At 48.6% G+C, this 10,055-nt stretch overlaps 1 long non-coding RNA gene across 1 annotated transcript; it reads right to left on the minus strand.

The window, feature by feature from the left end:
* Window positions 1-5,058: 5,058 nt before the first annotated feature.
* LOC121835145 lies at window positions 5,059-6,538 on the minus strand. The gene is made up of 2 exons (XR_006077496.1): window positions 6,179-6,538; window positions 5,059-5,823 (listed from the first exon to the last, which is right to left on the minus strand). It is a non-coding gene; the product is annotated as an uncharacterized LOC121835145 (long non-coding RNA).
* Window positions 6,539-10,055: the final 3,517 nt, after the last annotated feature.

The following is a 10,055-nucleotide window of genomic DNA, read 5'->3' on the forward strand; positions in this document are numbered from 1 at the left end:
ACATCACATGTACCCCATTTTCAGTCACCGAGAGTTACTCCGACGCACTTATGAATTTTGTTTCTCGCAACCACCGCCAGGGTATTATTTCCGGCTTCTGATTGGCCACATTCGAATTTTTGAAGACGCCCTGGAACACGCCCAGCCTGCTTTCGGCCAATGGCACTTCCTCATTTGTCTCCTATACTTCCCAACGAATGGCCAAACTTTCTACATATATGGGTCTGTCTCAGCTTAAAGGTGAACGGAATATAGGGCACCGTGTCTCAATGCAATGAAATTTCGTAAAGTCCAAAACCGGGTACAGCAGAGCGACCGGCCAAGGAGAAAAGATAAGAAGGTTTGAAAGGCCCCGTCTTGCAAGGCAGACTGGTAATACTGAACAATCACGGGCGTTGGAACACTGTGAAGAACATCAGGGGCTTATTTACTGTCCTAAAAGAACTGAAGGAACACAAATGTTGGAACACTGCAAAGAACCTCGAAAACTTATATATTGCCCTTAAAAAAAAAAAAAAAAAACTGAACGAGCATGAGCGCAAGAACGTTGTGAAAAACCGCGGGGGCTCTTTTTGTGCCCAGAAAAGAGTTAAACAGTCGAAAAAACGGGACGGGCCGACAGGCTCGGCCAACGCACCAAAATATAGCGGTAGCTGTCGCGCCGAAATATAGTGGTAGCTGACGCACCAAAATGTAGTGATCCTCTGGTGGAGAGGCGACGATGATGGAGGTTCGACGATCCGGCTGTTACTTGGCAGCAGGAGACATCCAGGAAGGGCCGGTAGAGCGGCAGCGCTATGGGGTGTCCTGATGGGTGACGAGGCAGAGGCGATTGACCTTTAGATTTAGGTTTAATAAATCATAGAGCAAAACATCAAACCAGAAGAACGCAAACGGTGAAAGAGGCGCAAGTTCGGGCTCGCGCTGGCGCTTGTAAAAGCACAAATAGCGCTCGTGACGACACAACAATCTAGTAAAAGCCAATTACTACGCTGCCACTGAATCTCAACCTGCTACTGAATTGGAAGGTTCGCGCACCACGTACGTACAGCCAGGAGATACAACCACGACGGGTGCAGCTCAGACATTCAACCAGTCCGAGATTGATGAAAACAGTACGAGCGACACAGTCACATACCTCTGAGCATGTTTACCCTGCCGATCCTCGGTCCCAGCGTTCAATGGTTCAACACGATCAGATATACAACTAATCATTTTTTTTTAATATTCTTTGCAATAAAATAGGTCAGAAATATATCCTCACATCAGTTCAGCAAACACCCACGCCGCTTGTTGTTGTTATGGTGCCACAGCTACACGCTACACCCCCCCACGGTCCACGGCTGTCGAGACCAGTGTTGCTGCGCGCGCTGACAAAATGTTTATTCCACCAATTTACGCGAATTGCACAACATATGTGATCTTGGCGGATCTTAAAAGATCACGAAAGCTAAGGAAGCATATCATTTATAGTCTTCCAGTAGTTATCCAAGTTACTAATATCATTTACGACTGCCTGCACGTGAATATCGGATTCGAAAGTCACTACACCCTCGTCGTCACCTGCAGAAAGGCGGTCATTCCACAGCGGTTTGGGGTCGTAACTCGCCTTTTGGGGTAGTCAAAGCCTCCAAAGCGCCATTTGACCACACAGGGTAGTCATTTTTTCTTAGAGTGTAGATCGCGGTGGAGATCAAAGTGGGCTGGGACGGACAGCGGTAGATTGGTCAGCGGGGTGAGCGTAGGATTAAGCATTTTGGGCGCCAACGTCTCTTTGTGTGCGAATTAAGGTTAGTTTAAAAAAATACTACTGGTCAGGTTTTATGAGCCTTCACAGGGCTACGTCCGACGCGCTTATTTACGTTATCGTGGCGCCCTGGATTTTTTCGAGCCATTTTTAATGGAAGCTCGGGTTTGTTGCAAAGGAAGGGTTGTTGTTGTTGGTCACGTTTTGTTTTTATTGATGCCCTCACCACCTTGATCTCAGATCATTTGTGGGAGGAGATGAGCGATGGGGATGATGTCGCAACACATTGCAAAGAGTGCAATTGCAATCCACTATTCGGGGAAACAAGAATCTTAGAGAGGCACAAAGATAAATTGACCCGCGAGGTTATGGAAGTCTACCACATCATATCCGCCACTAATAAATGCATAAGTGTTGAATCGGTAGCCGAACAAGCAAGGAAATAGACTTTTTAACACGGACAATGAGGAACCCGCATGAGTCACGGTTGCCACGAGACATCAGGCACGATGACAAAGCGACAGCCGACCACGGATGAAGTGTTCGACTTCCTCTCTGACAATGGTGACCCCGCACGAGCCACGGCTGATGCAAATACACCCCGCACCACGGCAACGTAACGGCCAACAACGGATTTGGTGTTTAAACAAAGAACTAGTGTCTCAAGCATGTGCCCCCGAGAGAACATCCTACTATGTGTTTTATATTTCTGTTTTTTTTCTTTCTCTTGTCATCTTTATGGGGATCTTGGCGATGTTCTTCCTGCTCTTCATACTTGTAAATATAGTTGTGAGTAGCGCTCTTTCCTGTCTCTTCTCTCTTCTCTATACGTGTACGCTAATACCGTTCAAATGTTTAATTACCAACTAGCCCAGTTATCAACCCTTTTACAGTTTTCGTATACTTAGTGGAAGGAGGAACCGACGAATAGATTCTGAGACGCCTTTTCCATAAGGGATAGTCACCACGCCGGATTTTTAATTATTAGTCGCTTTTGTTCTTCCCTGCTGAATTTGTTTACGTGTGTTTTTAATAAAATCGTGTGAATACCCGCGCCTCAAAAGGGATCCGATAACCGTCTGAACTTCCGATGCTTGTAAATCTGAATTTGAAGGGAAATGTTCTGGTCGGTTAATTAAAGTTTTTACAACAGCTCGCTTATGTTATACTGGGTGGTGAGAATTGAAACTAAAAAAAATTACCGGTATCACAAGGTATACGATACACGGTGGTTTCAATATGACCGGTGTCACTTCGGCAAACAGTTACGTCCAGAAAAGGTAACGTGTTATTTTGTTCTACTTCTCGCGTGAACTGTATGGAGGATTCAATGCTGTTTAGGGTCGCATGGAAGTTGTCGACGTGTTTCTCATTTAAAATAACGAAAGTGTCATCAACGTAACGTCGATCGAATTTGACAGGGCATGCTTTTACTTCTAACGCGGTTTGCTCTATGTGTTCCATTACCAGATTAGCCAAGGTCACAGATACCGAATTACCCATTGGGCAACCTTCAATCTGACGATAGAATTGTCCGCGGAAGGTGAAATGCGACTGATTTAGACACTGCAAGAGTTTTCAGTGCATTAGTGAATAAAGATATGACATCAAACGAGACTATTACATCTCCCTTGTCCAGAACATGACCTCAAATCAGGTCAACAAATTCTCGAGAGTTTATAACTGTAAAGTTGTTATTTCCTGTTATGAGAGAAAGCAGCTCTACTAGATACTTTGATTGGTTGTACGGGAAGGGAACCAACAAAGGACACAATCGGTCGTAGAGGACAATCGGGTTTGTGAATTTTGGAAAGGCCGTGAAGTTTTAGAGTACAACCATCGGAAGAAAAAAGGTGGCGGTAAAGTGTGTCATTTAAGCGGTTCTTCTTTTTTAGATCACGTAGATGGTACCAGAGCCCTTTAAAAATTTTTAATCGGATCCTACGCTAACTTTACAAAATGAGCGGTGTATTGGAGGATGGCATCCATTTTTTGAAAATAAGCCTCTTTGTCAATGACAACCGTGCCCCTTCATTATCTGCAGAAAGAACAAAGATTGATTGGTCGGATTTAAGGTCCAGTAGTGCCGCGTGTTCGTGCTTATTCAGATTCGACAGGGTGGTTTTTGCGTTATTTAAAGTAGTCATTATACGGCTGCGTGCTAGGTTAATCCCCGAGCTATCATGGAGATGACGCAGCTTCTCTTCTATTTCCACGATAATGTCTCGTTTAAGGACAACGCGCGGGGCCAAAGCAAGATCTAGTCCTTTTGACAGAAGGCTTACATCACCGTCCGAGAGATGTTTCGACGCCAGGTTATAGATGGAAGTTGAAGTTGGTCTGGTGAAGGGCTTGGGTATACGTTGTGATAATTTCTTGTCGTGAATGTTCGTGAGCTTGATTTTCTCCAAGTCTTCAGCTTGCTTACGCGCGCCAAAAACGTGGTGCATGTCTTCGGGTTGAAGATTCCTCTGCAGGAATTTCTCATCTGCAGCGAGACGGTGCCGACAGTCGTTGATCCTCTGCTTGTTGTCCAAGATCCGGGCCTTTAGGCAGTTTCGGTTGAATTCTTACGCCAGTTTTCTGCCGTAGTGGGTGTCAACACGAAGCCGGCAACGAAGAGCTAGAGGCATCACATTGTGATTCAGGCACTCACGATTGAAGTGTTGATGACGTTCCAAGCGGATTAGAAAGTAAGGGCGACAAAGTCAACGAAGTAGAAGGTGATCGAGTCTCCCCGCAAACAAATGGACAAGTTTTATTAGACGCCAATCGTAAAGAGGGAATCTTAACATTCAAGGCGGATAGTCTGAAAGTGCTATTGACCCTAAACCGCGCACAGCTAATTCGATAATAGGAAACAGACGACTCTCTGAGCCATTGCCGGCACGCTGTCGCCCTGGGAATCACTAAAAAAAAGACAGCATTCTTTAAAAAAATGGTATTTTGTATCGACGGTACAGTGATCGTAGCGAGGTCACATTCGAACAAGTTGAACTGCCGCATAAGTTTCGTGCAGACTTATTGGCTGTATGTCACGGCAACACATGGGCAGGGCATTTAGGTATCACTAAGACTAAGAAAAGGCTTCTCCAGGACTACTAATGGCCAAATTGGTTTTAAAACGCTGAAAACTTTGTAAGATCTTGTGATATTTGCCAAAGAGTTGGCAAACCGAATGAGAGGTGGAAGGCTCCTCTGAAACTGGTTCCGATAATCAGAGAGCCATTTCGAAGGCTTGTCATAGATATTGTGGGGCTGTTACCTCCTGTTCTATCGCAGCGTCGCAGGCAGACAGGCTCTCCGGGTAGCTGGAACGTACTGAACTTTTATTACGGCCAGACAGTCTGTTTTATAGACGTAAGCAAGAGTGACGTAATAACGTTGGGCGAATCACATGCGACCTTTACAGATATAACATTCCTTCCGCCTTTAAAACCGCCATACATGTCATTACGGTCGAGTCTACTTGGCTTGACGACGAAACTCGTACGATTGGTAGCGGTCCGGTGCTTTCCGGGTCCGGCTTCCTCTTCGAAGCGTTGGTGCTGTGGAAGACGCAGAGGCAGATCCGTCGCCTTGATCTTGCTGAGCAGCTGCAGGAGGCTCGGAGGCAGAAGCGTTGTGTTGAGTGGGCTGTCGATCATCGGGCTCAGGTACCTCTAGGGGCTGCTCTGGGTGTGGAACCGAGCCGGTGCCTTGACTCGGGAGCTCAGCGGCGTGGAACCTCGGAGCAGGAGATTCCGCCTTGGGTAGTTGACCAGCGCGGCTGCCCTCCGGGACTGCTTCCGTTGTGGCGCTCGGTGTTGGAGCTGGGATCTCAGGAAAAACAGACCCAGTCGAAGAAGCCCAACTTGCACGGAGATGGTCCATATGGATGAACCGTGTTCGATTATTCACATTCACCAAATATGTAGTGGGGCTCACAACTTGAGTTACCAGCCCTTCTTCCCAGGACACTTCCTCGCCTCTAGTCGTTTTTACAAGTACTTTGTCACCTGCTATAAACGACTCTCCCCGACCTCTCCGGCCGTTTCGTAGTGCAGTTTCGCGTTCTTGCTTAGTCCTCATGTCTCCTGCAAAGTTTGGTCGTAACAGTGAAAGCAGTGTTCGAGGTTGACGCTTCAAAAACAGTTCTGCTGGGGTCTTCCCAGTAACGGAGTTTGGTGTATTCCTGTACGCCAACAAAAAATCGTTTACTCGTTCCAGAATAGTCCTTTTCCCCCCGGTGATTTGATCATGTCTTATACCCCATTCACACGACCAGCATAAAGGTACCTTTAACATAGGTCCCTTTGCAGCCAGCGAATCAGCCCGCGCTAGTAGATCGCGAGCATATACCACGCGCGGAGGATCGCGAACTGATTCGCCTTTCGCCATAAAGGTCCCTTAGCTAAAGGGACCTTTATGCTCGTGTGAATAGGGTATTACTTGTTTCAACAGGGTAGTCTTCGTAGTTTGTACCAGGCGCTCAGCGGCTCCATTCGAGGCTGCGTGATACGGTGGTATCCGGGTATGTTTTATGCCATGCCGCTGCAGGTAGACCCCAAAGTCCTCTGCGGTGAATTGTGGGCCGTTGTCGCTCACCAACTCTTCTGGGTAACCGTAGGCTGCAAAAACAGAGCTGAGGCACCGCACAGTTTTTTCAGTGGTCGTGCTTGACACTACAAACACTTCAATCCACTTTGAAAAAGCATCCACCAACACAAGAAAGTTCAAGCCCTCCTTCGTTGCGTAGTCGACGTGTATCCGTTGCCATACGCGACTTGGATACGCCCAGGGCTGCAGGGGTCCTGGCGATTTTGCTGGCAGAACACTTTGGCATACCTTACAGTGACGAACTCTCGTTTCAATGTCGCCGTCCAAAGTTGGCCACCAAACGAACGACCTAGCAAGCATCTTCATCCGCGTCATTCCGGGATGTTCTTCATGCAAGAGTGTCAATACTTGCTCTTGGAGGGTTAAAGGGACGATAACCCGCTGGCCCCATGACAGACAGCCCTGTTCCAGGGAAAGTTCGTTGCGGCGGACGTAGAAAGGCCTCAGTTCCTCGGAGACGGACGATGGCCAGCCGTTTAAAGTGAAGTCAGCAACCGCTGATAAAACGCGGTCGCGCTGTGTAGCAAGTGCCACCTCTTTCGCAGTTAACGGCGTAGCCGCAAATAAAGCAAAGCATTCTTCCTGTTCTTCCGCAGCTGGAACAGGGAGCGGGAAGCGCGATAAAGCGTCGGCCACTTCCATGTTTTTGCCTTTGCGATACTTTAAGCTATACTGATAAGCAGATAGCGTTACTGCCCAACGCTGCATCCTAGCAGCCGCTAGTGACGGGATAGGCATGTCTGGAGCCAAGATTCCAAGAAGCGGTTGATGGTCCGTGAATAAGCAAAACTTCCTGCCATACAGGTATCTGTGAAACCGTCGCAATGCGAAAATTATGGCAAGGGTTTCTTTCTCTCCTTGCGCGTAGTTTCGTTCGGCAGTGCTCAATGTGCGCGAAGCAAAAGCTATTGGTTGCTCGCTTCCATCTGGCAAAATGTGAAAGATAACGGCCCCCAGGCCGTACGCTGACGCATCAGAACTCACTCCTATCGGTCTATTGACGTCGTAGTACGTCAATACCCGACTGTTCAAAAGAAGCTGCTTCGTTGTTTCAAAGGCTTTTGCACATGCCTTTGTCCATTTCCAATGACGGTCTTTTTTGAGGAGCTCGTACAAGGGTGCAGCTGCCGTTGCAAAGTTCTCAAGAAATTTCCCGTAAAAGGTCAACAACCCCAAGTAGGCTCTTAGCTCTGTAACATTTGTCGACTCTGGGGCAGAAATGATAGCCTTTACCTTGGTGTCGGTTGGGTAGATCCCTTCTGCCGAAACCTTGTGTCCGAGGTAAACCACGGAGTCCTGGAAGAACCTGCATTTGTCTTCCTTCAGGGTAATGTTATACTTCTGTAAGCGTTGCAGCACTTTCTCCACGCTAGCTTGGCAAGTTTTCATGTCGGTTCCTGTAACGATAACATCGTCAATATAGCATCCGACTCCCGGAATGCCCTGGAAGACCTGGTCCATCATAGACTGAAAAATCGCCGGTGCGCTGGCGATTCCGAAAGGCAAACGCTGATACTCAAAGAGCCCTAGGTGAGTGTTGACCGTCAGCAGGCGTTTGGATTCCTCGCTCAGGGGCACTTGCTGATATGCAGACGAAAGGTCCAGCACACAAAAGACTTTTCCCCCAGCCAGTGTCGCAAACAAGTCTTCGGGCCGCGGCAGGGGGTAAACATCCATCTTGAGCACGGGGTTAACTGTTACTTTATAGTCACCACAAAGTCTAATGCCCCCTCCTGCTTTCTTCGGCACAACCACCAAGGGTGTAGCCCAGTCGCTTTTAGTGACGTGCTTCAATATTCCACGCTCTTCGAGCCTGTTCAGCTCTTTTGCTACCTCGTCCTTAAGAGCAAAGGGAATAGGTCTCGCTTTGCAGAAAACCGGCTGACTGTTTTCCTTAACCGCTATGTGGGCTTCATAATTTTTGACAATGCCCGGCGAATCCCTGAAGGGCTCAGGGAACTTCTTCCGCAACGCAGCTACCTTGTCGGCCGCCGTGACAAGGCACACTGCATTCCAGTTAATTTTAAGGTGCTCGAGCCAACTCCTACCCATCAACACTTGCATTTTCTTATCATCGTTCTGCACAACAAAAAGCGGTAGAGTCAGGCTTTGTCCCTCGTAGTCAACCGTGGCGGAAAGCAATGGCGTCACAGCCGAGTTGCGAGGCCACTTGCTTCCAGGAACTCTAGAAGAGCTCGAAAATTGTGTTCTGCGAGGCGCTTGCCCCCGTTCGGGAACATCAGTTGGTGGGGCGTTGTCACCGACGTGCGGGATGTTTGCAGGGCAGTGTGAAGCACAGTTCGAGCTCTACGGTATTTTGGACACGACCATAGCACGTGTTCGGTGTCCTCCAGGGTCCCGCAGCTGTCGCAATTCGGAGTATTTTTGCGTGAAATCTTGTGCAACAGTTTTGCCCTAAACGGGCAGCCCGCTCTCAGGCGATGCTGAAGGCTAGACTCCTTTCGGCTGAGTTTCGACTCCGGTAGGGGAGGAGGAGCATTGCCAGAGGCGACACCGTCATGAGGATGCCCCATTCGTGTGATCAGATGGACAAGACGCTTGGCCTCACTTAATCGGGGGATGAAGTATTCTGGGGTCTCCTGGCCATGAGCCTCAGCCGCCAGAGAGTCCACCTGCTCGTTGCCTTTAATGCCATAGTGAGATGGAATCCATTGAAATGCCAGTCTCCATCCCTTGGCTTCAACTTTGCGGGCTACATGGGCGGCTTCCTGTGCGAGTGGTGGGGCATCTTCCAGGTTTTCAAGATGACAAAGGGCGCTTCTGGAATCTGTTAGTATAACTGCCGCTTGAGGCTCAAGTACAAGCAGCGCCTCAAAAGCCTTACAGATAGCTACTAGTTTCACAGTTGTTGACGTTGTATGAAAATTAAGCCTACCAGCTTGCTGCTCCGCCATGGACGGGATCAGAAATGCCGCTGTAGATGCTGTTTCGGGCTTAGTCGACCCATTAGTGAAGACATGTAGCCAGCCTTTATACCATCTATCTAGGTGATCCATAGCGAGGGAACGAGCTACTATGGGAGCGACAGATGACTTTCGTTGGAAGAACGGTAGAGTACCGGTCACATTCAACGGTGGTAAGATTGTGTGGGGTGGTGTCGGTGGGAATCGCCTTTTGGGTGGTCCGATCTGGTACTCGAATTCTATTGTGACAGTTCCGAGGCAGGAGAGCGGCCGTGAGCGGAGTTTGGATAGAAGAGATGTCGTCGACAAGGCGTCTTGGAGTCGCACTAGATGGCGCATTGCGCGTTTTCTTTTGTGAAGCGAGATCGGGTTTTCTCTTGCCTCAACTAGCGTCGCTACATTTTCAGAGAATCGTGGAAGCCCAAGGCACAGTCGCAGCGCGCATCGATGAAATTGCTCCAACTGCTGTATCTGGGGTCTGCCAAGGTTAAGTAGTGGTACAGCGTAAAGTATTCTTGAGAGGATGAGTCCACGGTAGAGAGCTAGAAGTCCCTGTGGAGAGAGGCCCGAGTTCCTTTGTCGGAAGCAGCGAAGAACGCCCATCAGCTGACGACACTGGATGAGTAGTCGCCTTGCTTCAGGGGCGCCAGGTCACGTGGTTGTCGACCAGGACGCCCAGGTATCGTTGAGTCGTAACATGCTGAAGAGGGATGTTACCTATCTTCGGAGCATTAGCTACGGGTCGGCAGGGTGTTCCGTCGGGACGGTAGCAAAGAAACGCGTTT

Source organism: Ixodes scapularis, unplaced genomic scaffold (genome assembly GCF_016920785.2).
Source record: "Ixodes scapularis isolate PalLabHiFi unplaced genomic scaffold, ASM1692078v2 PGA_scaffold11__112_contigs__length_91849675, whole genome shotgun sequence".
Lineage (NCBI taxonomy): Eukaryota > Metazoa > Arthropoda > Arachnida > Ixodida > Ixodidae > Ixodes > Ixodes scapularis.